The sequence below is a fragment of the Vicia villosa genome, linkage group LG5 (assembly GCF_029867415.1).
Source record: "Vicia villosa cultivar HV-30 ecotype Madison, WI linkage group LG5, Vvil1.0, whole genome shotgun sequence".
Taxonomy (NCBI): domain Eukaryota; kingdom Viridiplantae; phylum Streptophyta; class Magnoliopsida; order Fabales; family Fabaceae; genus Vicia; species Vicia villosa.
The window spans coordinates 52,944,355-52,969,269 of record NC_081184.1 but is presented as its reverse complement, the minus strand read 5'-3'; the positions used below and the strand labels follow the sequence as shown (position 1 = coordinate 52,969,269).

Sequence of the window (24,915 nt, the reverse complement as noted above, 5' to 3'; positions counted from 1 at the left end):
TAGGAGATTAGAAAGTGCATCCCAGAAGGATCTCATCTTAACATAGAAAGTGGAAGCATAAACCACGGTCACAACAATCTTGATGGAATCATGATCAATAATTAAGGAGAAATATTGATTACTTAAAGATAAGATAAAAGGATCACTATATAAATTACACAAACCCCATATGTTTGGAATTGATTCATCCCTATTATTCAGATAATTTAAAATCTAAAGAGTTAAAGAATCATAGAGGAAAGTTCTCAAACCTTGTTCACTATTCAGTATGAAACAAAAGTCAGGCTTGTGAGAAGTAAGAATGGACTTTAAAGCCAATCTTGTAGAGGCATTGGCAAGGCATCTTGTGTTAGAACAATATTTGGTTTTGCATTCAATCTTTAATTTTGATGATAACAATACATATATTTTATATGTAACAATTTTGTACTCTAATAGTTTCTCAAGTGTGCAGATAAGTTATTTTGATTGATTATAGATTACAATCTAAATAGATCATCATAATTAGCGTTGGCACACCTCAGAAGAACTATTCATCTGTTTTTAAAGTAACATAAGCAGTTTTGAATAATGTTCAATGTTCGTCAGAAAATGATCTTTAAGTGTTTCTAGGATAAGCTAGTATTCCAGATCAGAAGTCAAGATTTCAAGATCAGATAAGCTTTTTCTTCCAACTTAGAAATCAAGATTTGTTATTCAGATAAGCTGTTGCGTTTAATTTTGAAGACAAGGTTCTGACTCTAAAGACTCTAATACTCTTGAAAAATTCAAGTTACTTGATCTCTTCTATTCTCTCAATACTTCAGATAAGAATTATATCTTTAAGAAGGAAAGATCGGAAACTTGCGCTAGAAGAAAAGTGGTGCAACAATATAGTACCTTCTCCACTACTGTGAGGATGTATGTATGACCAAAGAAGTTGTGTGCTCTTTTTCTCCCACGATCTGATTTGAGTCGTTATGCCAGCTGGTGTGGAAAGCAACATTTTGTCCTTCTCAACGGTCTACTTTTTTGGACTATATATATAAGCACTCTCCATTGAAGAATTTGCTAATTCACTGGACCAAAACTATTCTACATCAACGTGAAAGAAAAGCAAGAGAAAGAAAACCTTGAGAGTTACTATTCAAACACTCCATAGAGAGAAAATTATTTCAAGAAGAATCTCAAGAACACAAAGAGTTGTTGCTCATTATTTGTGTGTAATCAATTGCTCTTAAACGTTTATTTCATTTGCTTATCTAGAAGCGTTATTTGTAAACACTTTCGATTGTAAATCTATTAAGATTTGGTATCCTCAGGTGACTAGGTTGTTAGTATGTAGACTTGAGAGGGATAAGGTGTCTTTCTAGACTCTTAGAGGTTGCTTGTAATCTTTCAATATTAGTGGATTAAGTCCATTTCTAATGCGAAATCACTTTGGCGGGTGGACAAGATTAGCCTTGTTTAAGGTGAACTTGCATAAACCAAAAGTGTCATTAACTCTTCTCATCTTGTCTATCTCATTTGAGTGAATAGTCTTTCAAAAAGAAAAAGTTTTTGAAAACTCATTTCAAACCCCCCTTTCTTGTGTTTTTCTCAACCTTCATCTTGCATTCTAAAAGTGATACTTCATAAGACAAGCCTAGAGGAACTAACATTGGATTTGATAGCGTAAACACTCTTTGCCCTGACTTTTGTTTGAGTTTCATTCTCTGAGACTTGGAGGTTGCAATTTGAAATTTTTTGGTGTCTAAGTCTTTTGTTCCTTCTAAAAGATCATTTGATTCCTCCTGATCATCTAAATTGGCCCATGACCTAGCCAAGAAAGCTCTATTATTCTTAATATTGGGGTCATCTTCATAATTAACAATGGATCCACTTGCTCATTGATAGCATATACAATGTTTGATCCATACATAGTAGAAGTTTCAGATTCCTCTAAGGTATGAGTAATGTCCAGATTAATGGCTCATCCTTTTGGATCACTTACTACAGGAGTTTCATTCACTTGGGTATCTCTCTCACTACCACAATTGATTTCCCATTAGAAACCCCACGCTTCTTGCTAGACTCAGGAATATACATACGTTGTTTTTCCTTGGGAGACTCGGGTTTATCCACTACATTGATGTGGTTCAAAAGATCAACCCCCGCTTCATTAGATTTTGGTTTTAGGAAAAAGATTTTCTCGTGTGTTAAATTTGATTTCTTCTCATTAATAATTATCATGTCCCTAATGTCTTCTCATTGATTAGCTTTGCAATTATCAAGGTCATATCCTATCTTCTTACATAGAGAACTATATTGGGGAATATTTTCATATTCTAATTCAGTGAAAAACGTGTAACCTTGTCTTTCAACAAGAATTTTGTGTCTTACCTCACTCGACACATCTTTATCTACCAGGACTCTAATAAAATGGCCAAAGGTCATTTCCATCATTGGTTTTGTCGAGGCTAATTCATAACAAATTGGCGTGCCTATGCTACTAGCAATTGAAAACAATATCTTTGGTCTCCAGTATTCCAGGACCCTAAACCCTATGTTAAATGCTAGGCTTGAAAGTTCTTGTCCAAGGGAAAAGTTTCAATAGAACTGGAGATAGGTTCTATGCTCCTGAAGATCGAACTCTTCAAACATCCTCAAGAAAAGAAAAGGTGAACCCGGAAAAATCTTTTCCCAAAGAGATGACGCTCCATTTGCTTATGTTTTTCCATTGTGTCACCAATTTAGTACACAATTTCACAACCTATAGGGGTTTTGATTCTCTTGTCCATTGAATTCACCTATAAAGGTTGTTTTTACATGATTCTACTCCAACCTAATATTCATCTTCAGGTATTATTAATGAGATCCGTTCCCCTTTCAGAACGAGTTAAGAAAGTTGTGATATAGGGATGTCGCACACATCACTCAGAGTTTGTGAAATTGGGTTAAGCATCTTCGGTGAGTTGTGTTAGGTTTTTCATATTTCTTCGAATCCGCAATTATCAAGATATTAATATGCTACACTTTCGCTTTGAGAACAATTTTTATAATCAAACAATAATCTCAAATTATAAATTAAGTTGGTATTTCTTTAAAGTGACTTTTTAAATTTAAGTAACATGATTATTTTGATTTATTTTATTTACAATTACGGATATCCATGTCTATAGATAGCATTACATCCTCTCGTTAATTAACGGATAAATGAAAAAAAATTATCGATGGAGGATTTTTTTCATTTACTTAACAATTTGTTTTTGTATACATTATTATATTTTTATTTAAAAAATAGTTACATAAAATTTGTTTTTACAGCTATTTTTAACTTTAAACCTAAAATTATTTATTTTTTGATAAATAAATATTTGTAGCTAAAATAAAATATTTTAATAAAAAATATTATAACAATAAACAATAAAAAATGAAATTAATTAAATCAAAACAAAATTTAAGTTAAAAATAATAATTTGATTTGAATCTTTTCATTAAATAATAATTTAATTTTATTGATTTATTTAATAGACTAATAGGTTGATTTGAATCTTTACATTAATGAACTGATAGTCGATTTGAATCTTTTCATTTGGTCTACTAGATTGATTTAAATCTTTTACTGAAATAATAAATTTGATTTGATTGATTTTTTTAAGATAAGATTTAATATGAAAGTTGAATTTATTGACCCGGTTAATGCTAAACCTCTAAATCTAAATGTTTTGCTATAAATAAGGTGAACTTGTAGTATTTCTTTCTCACACTAAAGTTTGTTTTTTTGTTGAAGTTATTTGAATTGAACTTATGGCATCTGAAACTGAAATTTTCGGACATTCTCTGTACGACTTGATAAGAAGTGTTAGAGACACGACTTCGGAAGATGAAGCTTCTCAACTTTCTTATATGTTTGAAAGAATGATCAGAACCAGAGACATGTCTCTGTTCTTTCCCTTCATGCTTCGTCTTTATGGTTTATCAATTCCAAGAAACAACAACGACGACCCAGATCAAGAAACAGAGCGTAACGAAGATTCCAATCGTCAAAGATTAATCTTGGTGAACCCATCAACACAACGTATTGTTGTAATCAACGAAGTTTCAAGTCTCGAAACTCTGCTTCACGAACTTGGAAGTACTACACATAATGGTCAACCACCAGCTTCAAAGAAGTCAATAGATAGTATGAAAAAGGTTGAAATTGAAGAAAGTGATGGTGGAGAGTGTGTTGTTTGTTTGGAGGAGTTTGAGGTTGGTGGAGTTGTTAAAGAAATGCCTTGTAAGCATAGGTTTCATGGTAATTGTATTGAGAAGTGGTTAAGAATTCATGGGTCTTGTCCTGTTTGTAGGTTTCAAATGCCTATTGATGAGAGAGAAGAACAAAATTAAGGTGGTTTGAAAAGGATGAAATGCGGTGGTGGTGATGGTTGTAGTGAAGTTTGGTTTATTTTTTCTATAAATAGAAGTGAGGGAAACCATGATCAAAATCAAACTACTTATGGTAGTGATTCAAATGATTCTTCATCCAACCCTAGAGATGATCATGAGTTTGAGAATTATTCTTGATTTTTGTTTTTTTAGAATATTTGTTTTCAATTTATTGAGGAATATTTATAGGCTCAAATGAACAAATTAGTTCTTGTATGTGAGAATAAATAATGAATTTTCGTTTACTTATTTTGTAACTATTTCGAATATGATGATACGTGTTAAATACTATGAATAAGAAATATGACTTTATGAGAGAATCATGAAAAAGTTATTGTTTCGTGGTTCAAAATTAAAAGTTATTTTTGATTATAAAATTTTGAATGAAAGAAATTTACGATGTACACAAAAAGTAGAGAATTATCTTAGTCAACTTTCATGAGAATAGTCTCTTTTTTCTTTTTTTTTTTTACATTCATGAGTGTCTAATAAAAAATAAACTTTATCATATTGATTTAAATTATGTTGTTTTTAATCAATTTAAAAGGGGAGTTTAATTCATTAATACAATGGACAAGAAAAATATTTATTAAATAGGGATGTCTTGTGATCTTTAGATTGCACGGCTATTTATGTTATTAAGAACTAGTAGTATAATACCCGTAAATTTGTTTTTGTTATAAAACTAACTAAAACAATAGAGAGATCAAAGAGAGATAGAGAAGAAAGAGAGCAATATTATCTTATCTTATTTCAAGTGTGCTTTACATTGTAATATGAGTCTCTATTTATAGGACTCAAGGGAGATAGAAAATCATACATATTAAACACATATTAAGTATGGAATAGGAAGATGAAGAACTAGGAGATGGATGGACATCCACTAACATAAATATTCATAACACTCCCCCTTGGATGTCCATTGAGGATATGCCTCGTTAAAACCTTACTAGAAAAAACCCAGTGGGAAAAATTCTAGTGAAGGAAAAAGAGTACAATATCCTTTGAATGTGAATTGCCTCGTTAAAAACCATACCAGGAAAACCCAATGGGACAAAACCATGGTGAAGGAAAAAAGAGTGCAAAACACATGTATTTCTCCCCCTCATGCAGACATTTACATGTGAGACGATATTCTTTGTAGTCATTGCTTAAAATGTCTTCTTCGAAGTGACTTCATGTAGTGGTAATAGGTATGCAGGATTTTATGAAGTTGTTGCCATGATTTGTTTCGTAGATCTCCATGAAATGGTTATACCATCACATGTAAATAAATAACCTCTTTCTGATCTACCATTGTGAGAATCTGACAAGTAACCTACATCTCTAAGATAATAAAGTATATGGTTGACCGCTTTCCAATTTCTTCGTGTAGATGAATAATTCTATCTTACTTATAGATTGACTGCAAATGATATATCATGATGTGTGTATTTAGCAAGGTGCATTAGTACTCCAATTTCACTAAGATATGGTACTTCAGGACCAAGCAATTTTTATCCTTTTCTCGAGGCCTAAAAAGATCTTTCTCCATATCTGATGATCTAACAACCATATTGGAGTAGGCAACATGTGACATTTGTTCATATAGAATCATTTCAACACTTTTCTATATAGACTTCTTGATGTACAAATATTCTTTTGTCCACATGCTCAATTTGCAAACCTAGACATATTTTGTCTTTTCTAGGTCCTTCATCTCAAACTCTTTATTTAAGCAATTTATAGCTTTTGGAAGCTCTTCAGGAGTTCCAATAATACTTATGTCATCCACATAGACAACTATTATTGCAAATATTTTTCCACATCATTTTATGAAAATAAAAGGACAAATTGATCATACCACATGCGTCTAGATTGTTTCAATCCATAGAGAAACTTGTTCAATTTGATGGAGTGGTTTTCTCGAGATCCAAAATTACGTGCCTTTGGTATATTGAACCCTTCAGGGAGTTTCACGTAAATGTCACTATTAAGTGAACCATATAAATAAGATGTCATAACATTCACCATGTTCAAATTAAGCCCTTCATGTGCTACAAGGCTAATTAAATATAAAAAAATCGATTGAATCCACTACAGGTGGATATGTTTTATCAAAATCAATCTTAGGTATTTGTGAAAATCATTGAGCAATAAATCAAACTTTATATCATTCTTATGTTTCTTTTTCATAAAAATCATTTATATCCAATTGGTTTCACACCTTGAGGTGTTCGGACTACAGGTCCAAAAGTGAATCACTTGTAAAGTGAGTTTAATTCTTCTGTAATTGAATATATTCATTTGGCCAATTCTCACTTAGTCTACAATCTTTAATAGACTTTGACTCATGATCCTCGTTATCATTGATCACTTTTAGCGCTATATTGTATACAAAGACATTGTCAATATTGACTTTATTTAGTTATCTCAATTTCGGTTCCATTGCATTTCATCCATGACATAATTTATTGAGATCTCTTTATTTCATATTTCAAGTACTTGATTTGTTCTTCTGGAACTGAAAATTAAATTAGATCAAAGTGCTCTTAGCATTTTCATATCCTCACTTGGGTCATCTTTAGTTTCTTTTCTTAGTAGAGGACTTTTAACATTGGAACCGACTTTCATACCACGCTTCAGGCGCAGCTACAACTCATTTGCAATATTATATTATCCAATAGGAGAATCCACTTTGAGTGGAGTATTACCAGCTGATAATTTATTTCATAAACTTTGCAAATGAATAATATTTTGAACTTTTGGTTCATATTGATTTGTACGAGGATCAATACAACAATTTATTTTAACTTGTTCATTTGAACTTCTTGTTCATGATTTCAGCTGTTCATTTCCCTCCCCCTAATATTGGGAAAATTAATTTATCAAGTGATAATCAGCCTACTGGGCTGCAATCAAGTATTTGATTATTTGCTCAAATTATATCCTCAAAATTGAGATTCATATTAATTATATTTTTCCAATATTCTTTCATGACTCATCTTAATGTATTATATTGGAGCAATTGGAATATACACAACACATCCAAATGTTCACTAAGATGAGAAATATTAGAATACATTAGGGAGGACTAAGATATAGTATACTGTTGGCTTAATGCGAATAAATATCTTAATATCATACTTTGGGTGTTTCAAATATATAATTTAGAATTGATGATCTCATAAGTATCAACCATATAATTAACTTTAGACGTCTAAAGAATGGATCTTCGGGTCCATTTTCTTTTTATGAACATATATTACATGATATTCAATATCAATTTTAATAATATACATGTGATACTTATACAGGAATTTCTATAAAAAAAGTTAAGAAAACAAGATCTTAGTCTAATTAGGTGAGAAAATAATTTCACAAACTTCTGGTTGTGAATAGAGACATATGCATGATATTTTAGTCGATGCAACAGTTAATGTCATAAAAACGCAATTTCTCAAATTTTTATTTTCTTTTAGAAACACACAAAAATTTAATGGATTGAAGAAACTTATGGTTCTTCAATACAAATTATTCGCATCATATTATATCCGAGATGACCCAACCGGTTTTACCAACGACACATTTAAGTGTAATTTGTAAACTACTAGTTTACAATGACATGTGCTTAAATTGTACTAATATAAGTGTAGTACAAGCCCAAGGAAAAAAAAACGGTAGCTTTTCTATTATACATTTTATGTCCAAATTCATTTGTGTAATACAAAGATATTCAATACCTCCAATATAATTCAAAACCAATATAATAATAGTATCTCATTATTAAACACTTTAATCAAACACATTCATATGAACATATTATCATATAATTATCAAACAATTACCCCTTATAAAATTAAACATATTTAATCAAACAATATTATATCACTAAAATTATATCGTCATATAATTAATTTGATTTATATCCTTCAGGGATGGATAAGTTCTTCAAAAACTATAAAAATAATTTATTTTTCTATCCTTCAGGGATGCTTGATAAGTTCTTCAGGAACTATAAAAATAATTTGTTATATACAATAATCTAAAAAATATATATAACCATCCTTCTGGGATGCGTTAAAATTATTTGTGTCATTTTTCTAGAATGACAATATTTTAATGAGCATATTACAAGTTATGAATTTTTAGATCGATACAAAAAAAATTATGAAATCCTTCTGGGATTCAATAATATTATAGATGCGACCTTTTAAAGATTATCGAACTTTGAATTCTTCTGAAATTCATCAATTATTGATAAACACAATACTCGATTAAACTCAATCTTTGAATAATAATTTGGAGATAGTTTAATAATAATAATCTTTAGTTCTACAAATATCACATCACAAATTATTTCCATAAACAACAGTCAAGAAAAATTATTCTTTGTGCAATCCTTCAGGGATGCTTGAATATTAAATTAACACTTTTATGTGTTAAAATTCAATTTCGGACAAACATATAGAAATGCTTTAATGTTAAATTCTTCTGGAGTTTAACAAGAATTATCAAAGAAATCTAATATTATTGTACAAGGTAAATAAATTTCTCTATAAAATATATAAAAAATAAACATATTTATATGAAGAAAAAAAAATAGTAAAAAAATAATGAATTATATTATATTGGTTCAAATATATTAAGATTAGAAAATAACGTAGAACCTGGCTATATCATGACTCGCGTTGTAGAGTATCGTGCTGATAACGTGTTATAAAACTAACTAAAACAATAGAGAGATCAAAGAGAGATAGAGAAGAAAGAGAGCAATATTATCTTATCTTATTTCAAGTGTGCTTTACATTGTAATATGAGTCTCTATTTATAGGACTCAAGGGAGATAGAAAATCATACATATTAAACACATATTAAGTATGGAATAGGAAGATGAAGAACTAGGAGATGGATGGACATCCACTAACATAAATATTCATAACAGTTTTGTATATATTTAAATTTTTTATATAAATTTTAAATAAATTATTTAATTATAAAATAAATAATAATAATATAAATTTAATTATATTAAATAACTATGTAAAAAAAGATTTGTGAATATTCTACGATAGTCGCATCTACAATGAAAAGTTAATTACGTACATGGGTATTGAATATTATCTATTTAATAAAATAAATTATCAATTTTATTAAAATTTAAAAATTAATTAATTAGTATTTTTTTATAATAACATATAAATAATATTGATAGGGAGATGTTATTTCTACCTTTAAAGGAGCTCCCTGATCGGTAAAATAGCAAGTGTACTATTTTTACCGAAGTAGTAATAATGGGTTTTACCCCAAGTATCGATCACGAGGATTGCGTAGGAAATACAAGTGATTGGACTCAGTCAATTAAACAAAAGTTCATAAGAGTGTTGTTTCAAATAAGTAACAAGAGAGATTAAACTACTAAGAAATAAAGGAAATTAAAACTGAGCTTTTGAATATGAGAAAATAATGCTAAGGTAGGGTGTGTGATTCTCTCTCTAATTCCTCTGGATGAAGATCTCGTTAACCCGTTCATATGGTTCAATTATTCATTCTCAAGTATGATTATCCTAAGTCCTTAGTGAAAATCTTATTTGATTTAAATTCCGATTACTTAAGTCCTTAGAGAAATCAGACAAAACCAAATCATTACTTTATCAAGAATTTCCGAATAACCAGATTATATCCCTAGTCCTAGGTGATGATCATAAGGTTCAATTGTATACAAACCCTAACAATTGTAGTCCTACGAATTGTTAACCACAGAACAATCCTTATTGGTCCGATAAAGAAAGCATTATAAACATTATACAATTGAATTGAACAAGACAAACTTTAAATTAACGAAATACCAAATCCAGAGTTATTACAGATCGAATCAGGGACACCCCCTAGCATTGGGGGGTTTAGCCTATCATAGTATTCAAAAAGCACAAATGAAAAAGTTTAGACATTACAATCAATTGGGAGAACTAGGATCTTCAATGGTGTCCACCGTTGAATCTCTTCGCCTTCCAAAATCTCGCTTCCGTCTCTTTTCTTCTCTGCAATTCTCTATTACGATCTATCCAAAAATGTCTTCTCTTTTGCCCTAGGTTGTTCTTATAACTCACTTCCATTTAGATTGCAACTGAAGTACCAAAAATACCCTTACTAGTCCCCTTCAAGTGAGGAAAGTCAAGAAAATAAAATCAGCACGCCTCAACAACACGGGCCATGTTGCTGCACACGGGCGCATGTGTTGTTCCTCTGCTCCTGGGCCAAAAAATCACTTTCCACGCATCTTTCCACACGGACCGTGTGCCTGAACACGGGTGCCCGTGTGAAACCTCTGCCTTGCCTTCAAAATTGCTTTTCCAGCCACTTTTTGACACAGACCGTGTGCATGGACACGGGTGCCCGTGTTAGCCTCAGACTTGACTTTTTTGGCTTCTTTTCTTTCCACTCGTGCGCGCCATACGTTCCTATCTCTTCCGTGCATCAACCTGGTCAACAACAAACTAACAACCAGCGCATAAAACGACACTTTTATAATACTCAAAACGCCTTAAGATGCAACAAAGCCACACAACCGAAAAACAAGAAACTTACTTTAAAAACATATGCCCATGCCACTTAGTATTACCAAGATTACGGATTTTGGTCGGAAAAAGGTGCGGAAACTTACTAGAAATGGTGACCGATCACAACCCCACACTTATCTCATTGCTTGTCCTCAAGTGATGTATCGAGGCAAAACAAAGGTCACCGACGAGATTCTTTCCTCCACAACACAATCAGGTTCTTCGCAAAGTTCCTTCACTTAGCAATCGAGTTTCTGGTTTCCTTCTTCAAACTATCAACTGCATTATCACTTTCGAGCACTTTTTCACCTGCAAGCTTTTCACAATCTCACAAAATCTCTCCGGTTAAAGTGTCTACACTCACAATACCAAGGTATGCATATTACTTTTAACTTTGAATATATTCTCTAATCACTACACACACAGATTACACACACTTCATGAGGTCTTAGGGCTGTAGCGTGGCTTGGGTTTGGTGGGGTAAACAAGGAATGGGATAACAAATGGTTTTGGTGCTCGGCATTTATGCTGGGTTCACATTTCTAACCTTGGTGGCGTGAATCGTAAGAATGGGGTTAAGACCTTACAAGGTCTTTCACATAAGTGGGCAAGGGCTAAGATTTTTCTTTGCTTTGATTTTCAAACTTTCTCTTTGGATTTTCACAAGTTCCACATTCATCTTTTCTCTTTTATTTTTCTTTTCTTTCTCTATTTTTTTTCTTGCCCTTTTCTCAATGGTTTACAACCCCACACTTAGATTCTTTCGTGTCCTTCAAGGAACTAACATTAATGCCGAGCGATAGCATGAACAGTGAATATGCGGGTGGTAACAAGAATAACACAATGAACAAAACAAACATTACGGCTCAAAGGGGGTTAACGATGGATATCATGCATCCGGGATGGCTAGAAAGGCTCGGGGTTACGAAAAAAAAACTTGCCTCAGTGTGCGCTTCCATAGTGTGCTTGTGTTATGAGAACATACGCAAAATCAAAGTGAATAGTGCCATACCTGACTGGACTCTCATGTGGAGTTATGAATTTGGCTCTGAAATCTCACCGGGTCGGTTAAGCTTGCATGCTTCAAGGTGCTCTTGGTGTCCTGCAGTTTCCTTTCATCTAAAGTTCACCATACTCCTCTCTTGGTTCAGTGTTGACTTTTTGCGTCCTACCTTCTTCCCTTTGATTGTGTCAGCTTCCGTGGTGCCTGCAGAGATCAAGTGTGGAATGTGTTGTTCAACCACTAACTATTAATTCACTCCCTTCCGACTTGTATCCATTATATGGTAACACCATGATGGCACTGCACCACACAAACTTGAAAGAAACACACTTAAAAATAAAAGTAAGAGAAATAACCCTAATCAAATCAAACAAACTAAACTATGAATTCAAAACGGAAAGCAAAGCAATAAAATAACAAAAGAACCTCCCCCACACCTGAACGAAACATTGTCCTCAATGTTTTAATTCCAGTGTGACGGAGATTACCTGGCTTACTGAAACGGTGGTGGAGGAGGAGGATCCTGTGGAAATTGTAACATAAGGCGTCGCATCATCTCTTGGACATCATCCACCACAGCTCCTTGTCGGAACAACTCAACACCTTGTCGTGTTTGCTCGGTACGGAGAGCGCCAATCTCTGCTTGTACCCACCCCCATTGATCCGGAGTCATGGAGGATGACCCAGCAGTGTGTTGGAAGAACTGCTGAGGAGGCGGGACAGGGTTATCTTGGGTTGGAATGTCATCCTCCATGTCGTCACCTGCAAAATCATGATCATGTGGAGGGCTTTCACCCATATATTCACCTGTAGCTACATACAACCAGTTAGCACGATTTGCAATAGAAATACTATCGGGTGCAGGCAATGCCATAACATGTTGCCCATGAACAGTTAGGGAGAAGTACCCGGGCTTTACCACAATCATCCTTTGATTGACAAGAGTTTGCAAGTCAATCTTCTTACCCGGTATCGAGGGTTCCTCAATCAAGAGCTGGCTATAGTTCAAGTGTTCATCCAGTTGGGAGATCATCCCACCGACTGAGATCTCTCCAGTAGAGGCATACCCAACTTGTTTTAGGTGGTTAGCAGCAAAGGCCGCTATATTCACTCGACTTACCTCAATCATATTATGCAAAAGAAACAACTCTCTCTTTGCACATACCCCCGTACTATCTCCTCTCCCCAATAAGGTAAAGGCCAAACCTTTCTGAGCATACCTGAAGCAAGGGTTATGAATCCCCGAGGCCTTAGCCCTACTAGGATTGTACCCAGCTGCACCTGTGATGGCTTCCCAAAATTCACAAGCAAGAAATGTTTCGGGTGGGGCTCCCGGTCCAGCGGAGGGTAATTTAAGGGCCACCCCAACCTCTTCCACAGATAAAGTATGCTTATTTCCAAACATATAAAATTCCAGATCACCAAAATACTCAAATTCGGAACCATTCCATTTGTGTCTCAATTTAAATTCTACAGTGCTCAGAAATTCAAGAGTTAGGCCTTCATAAGTCGGTTCCTCAAATAGCATAAAGGGCAACATCCCGATGTTGTGAAACATACGGTAAACTTCATCTTTAAGGCCTAACTTGACAAGAGTGTCATCACAGATATATCTGGTCGGTAGTAACTTACGCTGAACTAAAACATCATACCTTGCTTTGTGTTCAGGAAGGGCAAATGTAATGCCATGGGCATTCTCTTCTTGGTTCCAACTACGACCGGTTGCGCGACTAGGGGCGCGACGGACCCGCTGCCTTGGTTGGGAGGATTCGGCGAAATCACCCCTGACGTTGCGGCGCTGGGTTATCTTTCGGGGAGGCATGATAAGTGCTCTGCAAGAAAATTGAAACAAGAGACCAACAACACAACAAAGAAAAATTCGAAAAATTAAAAATGCACAAAATAAAAATCTAAACCGATAGAAGTGTAGAGGATGGAGAGTAGAGCAACTTTTGTGAAGGCACTATAGTGTTTAAGTGGGTGGTTGATGGTGGTAGAGTGAGGTTTGTGAAGGTGGAGGCTAGGTTTTCATGGAGTAAGAGAGTAAGAAGTGGGAGAATGAATGGAAAGAAGAGGAAGATGGTTATAATGCAGATGGGGCCCACATAGGTGGCCCAAAAAAAATTGAAATTTCTGCCCCCGCATAGCCCACACGGTCCGTGTGGCTGTACACGGGCGGCTGTGTGAATTGTCTGCCAATTTGCAAAGGAGCGTGCTGAGGGGCAACACGGGCCGTGTTGCTGCACACGGGCGCCCGTGTTGCTAGTGCTGTAGCTTCACTTTTAAATTTTTTTATTTTTTCTGCGTTCTGACTCAACACGGGCCGTGTTGCTGCACATGGGCGCCCGTGTTGATGTTCTTCTATGCATCAGAATGGAACAATCTTCGTTCTTTGTTACTCGAGTTTCGCCTACCGGTCTAAACTTTACCACCTACAATAAAACAAAATAGAACAAAGAAAAATGTTAAAGAAAACAAGCGTGGGTTGCCTCCCACGGAGCGCTTCGTTTAACGTCGCATGGCTCGACGGTCTACACCTCATCCGGTGAGACGCAAATGATCGATCACTCCTGCTCCTACTCCAGTATAGTAGGGCTTCAGCCGTTGTCCATTCACCTTGAAAACATCTCCATTGTTTGGATTTTTAATTTCTTCCGCACCATGAGGGAATACCGTTTGTACCACAAACGGACCAGACTACCGGGATTTTAATTTCCCAGGAAAAAGTTTAAGCCTGGAGTTAAATAGAAGCACTAACTGGCCTTCCCAGAATACTTTCTGTTTTATTCTCTAATCATGCCATTTCCGAGTCTGCTCTTTATAGACCTTAGGATTCTCATAGGCTTGATCACGAAATTCTTCTAGCTCATGGAGTTGAAGAATCCGTAATTCACCTGCTTTTGCCAGATCATAGTTCAAGTATTTGGTAGCCCAAAATGCTTTGTGCTCAAGCTCAAGAGGGAGATGGCACGCCTTACCATAAACTAGTTGATACGGGGACATACCAATGGGGGTTTTGAATGCTGTTCTGTACGCCCATAGTGCGTCTTCAAGTTTCATAGACCAATCTTTTCTCGAAGCATTAACAGTGTTTTCGAGAATCTGCTTGATTTGCCTGTTCGAAACCTCCACCTGACCACTGGTTTGAGGATGATATGCAGTGGCAATCTTATGTTTCACATTGTACTTTTTCAACAGATTTTCCATCAACTTGTTTAAGAAGTGGGTGCCTTCATCGCTTATGAGTGCTCTGGGAACCCCAAATCTTGAGAAAATATTGGTTTTGAGAAAGTTTACTACCACCCTTGCATCATTTGCGGGTAGAGCGACTGCTTCAACCCACTTGGAGACGTAATCAACAGCAACAAGGATGTAGTTCTTTCCAAAAGATGGTGGGAAAGATTCCATGAAATCGATTCCCCACACATCGAACAATTCCACTTCAAGTATACCCTTCTGCGGCATCTGGTTTCTTTTGGAAATATTCCCTGTTCTTTGACACCTATCACATTCTTTCACAATGCCTTGAGCGTCTTTGAATAGTGTGGGCCAATACAAACCAGATTGTAGGACCTTTGCAGCCGTTCTATCACCACTGAAATGTCCTCCATATTCGGAGTCATGGCATGCTTTTAGCACATCCCTTTGTTCCTCCTCGGGTACACATCTTCTGATCAAGCCATCGAGTCCCTTCTTGTATAGGAATGGATCATCCCACAAGTAAAACCTGCAATCATGTAAAAACTTTTTCTTTCGGTTAGAGTCAAAATCTTCAGGTATAATACCACCTACCAAATAGTTTGCATAATCGGCGAACCAAGGCACACCAATAACAGCGAGGATATGTTCATCAACGAACTCGTCCTTTATCGAGCGCGTATCTTCTGTTTCTACAATAGGTGACATTCGAGACAAGTGGTCGGCCACAGTGTTTTCAGTCCCTTTCTTGTCACGAATCTCCACATCAAACTCCTGAAGGAGCAAGATCCATCTTAGCAACCTTGGTTTAGAGTCCTGTTTAGCAAAAAGATACTTCAAGGCAGCATGGTCAGTATAAACAATGACTCTAGAACCTAACAGATATTGCCTGAACTTATCAAAGGCATAAACAACCGCTAGCAACTCCTTTTCAGTCGTTGCATAGTTCATCTGTGCAGGGTTCAGCACATGACTTGCATAGTAAATAACATGTAGTAACTTTTCTCTACGCTGTCCTAGAACTGCCCCTACTGTAATATCACTGGCATCACACATGATCTCAAAAGGTAGAGACCAATCCGGGGCTACAACAATTGGTGCCGACACTAATTTTTGTTTTATAGTATCAAATGCTATGGCACACTCTTTATCGAAAATGAAGGCTTTGTCTTTAACCAAAAGTGTAGTTAAAGGTTTTGCAATTTTTGAGAAATCTCTTATGAATCTACGGTAAAAACCCGCATGTCCTAAGAAACTTCGAATACCTTTTTCGTTCATGGGAGGAGGCAGTTTTGCTATTACCTCTATCTTCGCTTGGTCAACTTCTATTCCTTTGTGAGAAATTTTGTGACCCAACACTATACCTTCACGTACCATGAAATGGCACTTCTCCTAGTTGAGGATTAAGTTGGTCTGTTGGCATCTTTCTAGAACAAGAGCAAGGTTAGTCAAACAATTATCAAAAGACTTACCAAAAACCGAGAAATCATCCATGAATACTTCCATATGTTTCTCAAGCATATCTGCAAAGATAGATTGCATGCATCTCTGAAATGTGGCTGGGGCATTACATAACCCGAATGGCATTCTTCTGTATGCGAAAATACCAAAAGGGCATGTAAATGCGGTCTTCTCTTGGTCTTCTAGTGCAACAGCTATCTGATTATACCCCGAGTATCCATCGAGGAAACAATAATAGTCATGACCCGCTAACCTTTCTAACATCTGGTCAATGAAAGGTAATGGGAACTGATCTTTTCTAGTTGCTAGATTCAATCTTCGGTAATCTATACAGACTCTCCACCCTGTAACTGTTCTTGTGGGAATCAACTCATTCTTTTCATTCTTGATTATCGTAGTTCCACCTTTCTTAGGCACCACATGCACTGGACTCACCCATGAACTGTCAGATATTGGATAAATCATCCCTGCGTCCAAAAGTTTTACCACCTCCTTTCTAACCACCTCCTTCATTGCTGGATTTAGTCGTCGTTGAGGTTGGACAACCGGTTTGTGATCATCTTCCATTAAGATTTTGTGCATGCAAAGCGTTGGACTTATCCCTTTTAAGTCTTCAATTGACCATCCAAGAGCACTTTTATGCTTTTTAAGGACTTTGACAAGCTTATCCTCTTGAAAGAATTCAAGGTGAGAACTTATGATAGCCGAGCACTTACTTTCAGTGTCCAAAAAGACATATTTGAGGTTCTCCGGTAATTGCTTTAGTTCAGCCCCCTTCTTTGGTTCGTCTTTACTTCCTTCCACTAATGGTTGCCTTAGATCCTCCCATCGGTTGTGGCGAGAATTTTTGACAAATGATGTTTCCATCATGGCTAAAACTTCACTGTCTTTTTCATCAATTATTTCCTCCTCTTCGAAGATTGATAGACTCAGAACTCTTTCCAAAGGTAGCTTCTGTGTTGTCAAAGAGTTTTCTTCATCACAAATTTGCTCAATTACCTCAATGTGTTGACTTGTGGCAACATCATCCTTGTACTTCATAGTGTTTCGCACATCAATCTTCAATTCTTCATCATAAACTTTCAAAGTCATGGTACCCTCTTCTATGTCGATCAAGCATCTCCCGGTTTCTAGAAAGGGTCTTCCCAAAATGATTGGTATCTCTTCATCTTCGGGCATCTCTAGAATAACAAAATCTACCGGAAACACGAACTTGTCGATTTTCACCAACACATCTTCTACCACTCCGTAGGGTCTTTTAACGGATTGGTCAGCAAACTGGAGTGTCATTCGAGTATCTTGTACTTTACCTATTCCCAATCTTTTGTAAATGGATAATGGCATAAGACTCACACTTGCCCCCAAATCGATCAAAGCTTTCTTGAAAGATCTATCACCAATTGTACATGGAATTGTTACTGAACCTCAATCTCTCTTTTTAACTGGGATCTTCATTCCCTGCAAAATAGCACTACAAGTTTCAGTTAGAATAATCGGGTCACTGTCGATTGTTCGCTTCTTTGAAATGATATCCTTCATGAACTCCGCATAGGTAGGCATTTGCTCCAGTGCCTCTAAGAATGGAATATTTAGCTCAAGTTTCTTGAACATCTCTAAAAACTTCTCGAAGTTTTTCTCATGTTGTTCTTTCTTCTTATTCCTTGTGGGGAAAGGAAGTCTAACAGCTGGTTTAGGTGTAGCAACTTTTTCTTTGACTACTCCTTCTTCGCCGGTGACCTCTTTTCTTACTACCTCATTTTCTTTAATCTCCACATCTACTTCAATCAACATATCCTCTTCATCAGAGTTTTTCTCATGTGATTCCTTCGATTTATTGCTCCTTGTTATCACAACGTTCACATGATTGTTGTCTCTAGGATTAGTAACCGTGGCACTTGGTAAGGCACCCTGTGGTTGAGTGTTGGTCATTTGTTGTGCAATCTGACTCATTTGAATTTCCAGATTTTTGATTGAAGCTCCTGTGTTCCTAAGAGTGCTCCTTGTTTCCTCTTGGAATTAAGAATTGTGAGCGGCCATCTTTTCAAAAGCAATTTCCCAATCTGCTTTCTTTGGTACCTGTTGCTGACCTTGAGTTTGGAACTGTTGTGGGTGGTGCTGGAACTGTTGCTGATATGGAGGTTGTTGTTGTGGAGGTCTGTATTGTTGCGTCTGAGCTGGAACTTGGAACTGGGTTGATCCTTGCTTCTGAAAGTTTCCTTGTTGATCCTTCCATGCAAAGTTAGGATGATTTTTCCATCCTGGATTATATGTATTGGCATATGGATTGTTTTGCCTTAACATATGAATCTGTTCCACCTGTTCTCGTGTTGCCACGCAATGCATAGCAAAATGTGGCCCACTACATATTTCACAAACAACGGGGGTGGTTGGCTCAACTTGAGCTAATTTCTGTTCACCAATGTTCATCTTCTTCAATCTTCTCTCTACCTCAGCCGCAATTTGTTCTTCCATTTTAACTACCTGATCAGCAAGCTTCAAATCAATTTTTCCTTCTGGTTGGCTCATGGCATGGTCATATAACTCAATGTGCTCATTGGAAGCAATTGCTTCTATGATTCTCTTGATACCAGTGGCTGTTGAAAAATTAGTTGAGCCACCGGCAACAGTGTCGATAAGCTGTTTTGTCTTAAGTCGGAGGCCATTAACAAAATTCTGCATTTGCTCGGTTGGGTCCATGTTATGAGTAGGACAAGCAACCAAACACCTCTTGAACCTTTTATATGCATCTCCCAGCGATTGTCGCACGCTCGCGAAAAATGAACAGAGTCGCCACCAATATATTTATCCCATAAGGGAAAGGAATACCAGGAAACCTAACAAAGGATAAGAACAGGGTCTTGCGACCAGAGAATCTAGGTACGGGAGTCGGTTACGCAAGGGGAAGGTATTAGCACCCCTCGCGCCCATCGTACTCGATGGTATCCACCTATGTTTGTTTCTATCTAAAGGGTGTGTACTATGTCTATGTCTAAATGCGAAATGAATGCAAAATGTAGGGAAAATAAAGAATTGTACTCGCACGGGCCCTACCCCGCTGCCTACGTATCCTTTTCAGGAATCAGAGTTACCGTAGCTCGGCTAAAGATTTTCTGTTTGTTTTTGTGTTTTTTAGTTGGGCGGCGTTAACGCTCACGCTCTTGCATAAGGGATCGCCTAGGATGCAACGGAGCGGAGATAACTTGCCCTTAAGAAAAGAAAAAAAGAGATTGGTTTGTGTCTTTTAGGGTAATTCCATGATGACGAGAACCTACTACAAGGCTTCGCACCACTTCCTTACTTTGTTTTAAATCTGACCATTTATTAGGTTTTTTGAAGTGTTTTTGATTGGTGTTTTTTATGGGGATTTTAACTTTGTGACTTAGATCATACCAAAAAGAGTTTTGTTTTGCATATTTAGAGAACGCACATCGAGGCCTACGCCACAATCGTTTCTCTAAATAACGGTTAAGGAATACATCGAGGCTTCACACCTCAATCATTTCTTCTCCGCTAAGTAAAGGAAATACAAAAAGGAGTTCTTTTGTGAATATTTAGAGAATGCACATCGAGGCCTACACCACGATCGTTTCTCTAAACAACGGTTAAGAAATACATCGAGGCTTCACACCTCAATCATTTCTTCTCCGCTAAGTAGGAAAGAACATACATCGGGGCCTACACCCCAATCATTTCCTTCCTACTATGAAATATAATAACGGTATGATCTTCATCGATATTTATTAAGTATTTTAAAAGTTGAAAAGAAAAGAAAGGAAATGAGAAAGGAACTATTTCTAAATCCTAGTCTAAGTTGTCTATACAAGGGAATCAAAATAATAAAAGCTATACAATTTATTAAGGAAAACTATACATGAGATAAGTAAAGGAAAATCAATATGCGACAAATAAAATTGAGAGCTATATCAAACAAACTATTATTCACAAACACACATGCATCAATTAAATCTATGAAAGAAAATCGAGACTAAAATTATTTCTAAGTCTATTAGAGAGTTACTTGCAAAGAAGCTCAAAAACAAAAGAGAATTCAAGATATTGTAAAGAAAAAAGTTTATTAAAAGCGTCAAAACAATTAACAAAAATCAACAAAAATTATGAACATTATTTACACCCTAAAATATCTAAAATCATTTTTATACCTTTTACTTGGCTAAAAAAAAGGACTTAAGAAGCAAAAAATAAAAGAAAACAAAAGAATTAAAATGGAAATTAGAACTAGGCTGCCAGGGGGTGTATTAGCGTTTTTTAAATGAACTGAAACTATGTACAAGTAAAAAATGGGCCTGATTCAAGGGGGTGGGAAGAGCAAGGCATTCAGGCCCATGCTCATAAGGCTATAGGTATACTAGCAGAGCAAGGGTATAATCCAGAAAATTCTCAGGCCTAGTGTTTGCGGCCCATCTGCTTATTTGTTACACTCCACCTATTCCACTTATTCAATATCAGCACATGATTATTTTGTAACACTATGATTTTCTTTTTCTAAAATTAAAACATGATGTATCAATGTGATATCAACTGGTCAGGTAATTTTAAATCACTACAAGACAAACTCGCCTCAACCTATCGCACGCTTACACGTCACTACACATGAAGACAAAAAATAAAAAACGTTGAACTACACACCAGTGAGAGACTGCCACGCCGAGGGTTCACACATTCAAAAAGAGAGAAGGGCTCATGCAACCCACGTGAACAGTGCCGGTATACTATTCATCTTCTTCCCCAGTTAGTTCACGGCGGCGCCGGTAACGGCCACACTCCGCAAACGAGAAAAAGGACCACCTCTCCTCTCGAAATTTCGCGTAGGTTACGAATATGCCCTCGGTTCCTATTGATTCTTCCTCTAACTTTGTAACCGTGAGCACCTTTAAAACTCTAACTAACAAGATCTTGTTAAAACTGAAGTTAAACGTAACTAGGTATTCGTAATCATCCATAGCGTTCAAAAACATGGTCTCAGCATTCATACAGCATATCAAACTTATTTCTTAAGGACATAAAGCTCATAATCGGTGCAGCATGAACACTCCTAATTCCTATCATGTATGATAAGTATGCTGAGAGATTTAGCGCACTTACTTGCTCGGATCTTGAGTCAGAAAGATAAGAGAACTTCGCGTTCCTTCGTATTCCCGATGAGAGTGACGAGTTGCAATGAAATGAACCTGAATCGGAGAAATAAACTCACGATTCAATGTGAACTCCACACTACGGTTGTAGGCGAAAGTGATAGCGGCGATTGTTGAGCAAGATGGTTACGGATCTACTAGGGATGATTCAGAATCATGATGACGAAGGTTGGTGGCGGTTAGAGAGTGATGCGGTGGTGGACGGCGATGAAGATCCACCGAGTTTGTTAGAAGTTTGTTGGAGATTACGTGGTGGTGATGAGGTTGCGAAGATCAATGGAGGTTGAGAGTTTGGTGGTGAAGATCCATGGAAGATGAAGAATGGTGATTCGGTTATGGAGTTTGTTAGAGGTTTGTAACAAACTCTTTGAGAGAGAGAGAGAATAGAGAGAGAGAGGAGAGAGTTTCGAGAGGGTTTTTTGAAAGTGAGAGAATGAGCGTGTCTGAGTTGTGAGGAGATTTTAGTTTATATATGGTGCATGAGGTGTATGGGAGTATTATGGTGTGGTGTGGTGTAGTGAATAGTTTCACAACACTTAGAGAATCAGGCTCTGCATTTGAAATGCTCTTCCACGCGTATGCTACTTGCATGGGAATGATTATGAGGTTCTCTTTTGTGCATGCCTTGCTGCAGCTTTATGGTTTGGTGTCTCACTATGTACCTTCCATGTCCATGCTTACCTTCACATGTGTATATCTCAAGCTATGGTCCATTGTGTGACTTGCTTTTGGGCTCAATATGAAGAGGGTGTGGGATAGAAGAGGTTTCATGTTGATGATCTCTTGAAATAAAGGCTGGGGGTCACTCATAACTTGCAATGAAAACACAATGCCTCACTTGCTTGGCCTACACGCACGTGACCTGGGTTATGGTTCATACTTTTGGCAACAACGTGACTGGGTCGAAGGGTAGCTTTGAGACCTTATATCTTGCTCATCATTTGTCCAATTGGTGTGATCCATGGCTCATTGGAGAGAAGGCATATCAAGGAATAGTATAGTATCAAGCATGATCCATATAAAGACTCGTAGGTTTCTGAAAATGACATTCAAAATAGCCCACCACATGTTTGACACAATGCGCGCGTGTGCCTTAAGAATCTGGCCCAGTTTGCCATGCAAGGATGACTTGACGAGGGCGCGACTTTAAAGCTTCATAACCGATTCAATATGCATCCAAATGGCTTGATTCTTGCTTCATTGTTTATAGGACATGGCAAAGAATAGATACATACTAGGTTTGCTCTTGTAGGGTCCCTGAATTTCCAGATAATTGATTTCAAAGTTGGCACGCCATGTGCTCGATGAAATGTGTCACGTATGACCAGAAATGTGCCCAGCTTCATGACTTGATTCAGATGAAAATCTCCAAATTTGAATCTTAATATCTCTTCAACCAAGCTTCAAATGGAAAAGTGTCCAACTACAAAGTTGTTCTCCTCCATGAGAGGAACAACTTTGATGTTAGAATTTTTTCCAAAAAATGCCATTTGCCACGTGTAAATTGGTGATGAAGTGAGCTGTTCACTAGACTTTTAGGAACCAAAAAATTTTCTAAGTATAAAACTTTCTTTTTTGATATTTTTTCATTTTTGGCAATTTTTGTCGAACTCTCGATTTTATCCGTCCTTTGACTTTTCTTGACCGATTTTCCATCAAAAGTCAATATTTGAGTGATTGACCCGATTTTGACCCAAAAGTCAACTGTTCTGATTTTTTTCCGATTTCAATGAAATTCCCGATTAATACGCTTCTGACCCATAGAAATCAACTGAACACCTCCAGACAAGCATCATGCCATTTCTCCTCACAAAATCAGCTCTTGATCAATGTATTTGACCAAAAAAGTCGACTGCGTTGACTTTGGTCAAGAAACCCTAATTCAGGATGACCAGATGAACAACAAGCTTGTATCTTCTAACCAATGCCTTGAGTTGAGAATGAGAAAACCCTGATTTCAAAAGATCTTGGACAAGATGATGACACCCCATATTAGGCTTCAAGTCTCTTCTTCTGATCAAGGACCAATGATATGGATGCATGCAATGGATTATGACCTAAGTGATGTATGTATATGAATGCAAAGCCTAAGCCAGTTAGAAGTTAGGGGTAGGACAAATTTGGGGTATGACAGCTGCCCCTATTTAATCGTCTTAAACCCGAAGGTGAGATTGACGTTAGCCTTTCGAACATTCGAGGTAGAAGAAGATTAAATATCAAAGACCTGAAATTTGTCCTGAAAAGATGGAGTGATCTTTATTCTTTGTTTTTGTTTTGGTATCTGCTGGGGAAAGAGAGGAATTTGTTTTTCTGGTGGATATATTTACAGTGAACGATGGATTTGGATGGAGATAGCTTATAACGTAGTAGCGGTGCCAATACAAGGTTCTCAAAGGAGGTGATTGTTACATGGAACAGTAATTGAAAGATATGGACTTGACGAAGAAATAGGATAACGCAGACAAGTGTCAAGGAGGGATACAGACGAGTATCGAGAGAAAATACAGACGAGTACCAAAAGAATGACACATACGAGCATCAAAAGAAGATACAAACGAGTACCAAAGGAATGACACATACGAGCATCAAAAGGAGAGATACAGACGAGTATCGAAAGAATGACACATACGAGCATCAAAAGGAGATACCGACGAGTATCGAAAGAATGACACATACGAGCATCAAAAAGAAGATACAGACGAGTATTTGAGAAGATACAGACGAGTATCGAAAGAATGACACATACGAGCATCAAAAAGAAGATACAGACGAGTATTTGAGAAGATACAGACGAGTATCGAAAGGATGACACATACGAGTGTTTGAAAGAAGATACAGACGAGCATCAAAAGGAGGATACAGACGAGTATCGAAAGAATGACACTTACGAGTGTTTGGGAAGCTTGGTAGATGGACTTACTGGGGATTGGTAAAACCAAGTATCGGCACTATGGGTGAAGGGGATTTGTGATGTAGTAGCAGATATCAATCGGGGTTTGTATGGACAACACTTTACGTGGAGAAGCGCCATTGGCTTGATTTAGCATTGATTTGTATTATCTGGCTTATGCTTTGTATGCATGTTTGACTTTTTCTATGGCATAATGTTCCGCTTTTGACGGATATGTTACGCTTTTGAGGATGCAAATGCTATACGCAATGGATTCTATAT

At 36.6% G+C, this 24,915-nt stretch overlaps 1 pseudogene; it reads left to right on the top strand.

Moving 5' to 3' along the window:
- The first annotated feature begins 3,744 nt into the window (after positions 1–3,744).
- LOC131606628 (E3 ubiquitin-protein ligase MPSR1-like) lies at positions 3,745–4,420 on the top strand (annotated as a pseudogene).
- Positions 4,421–24,915: the final 20,495 nt, after the last annotated feature.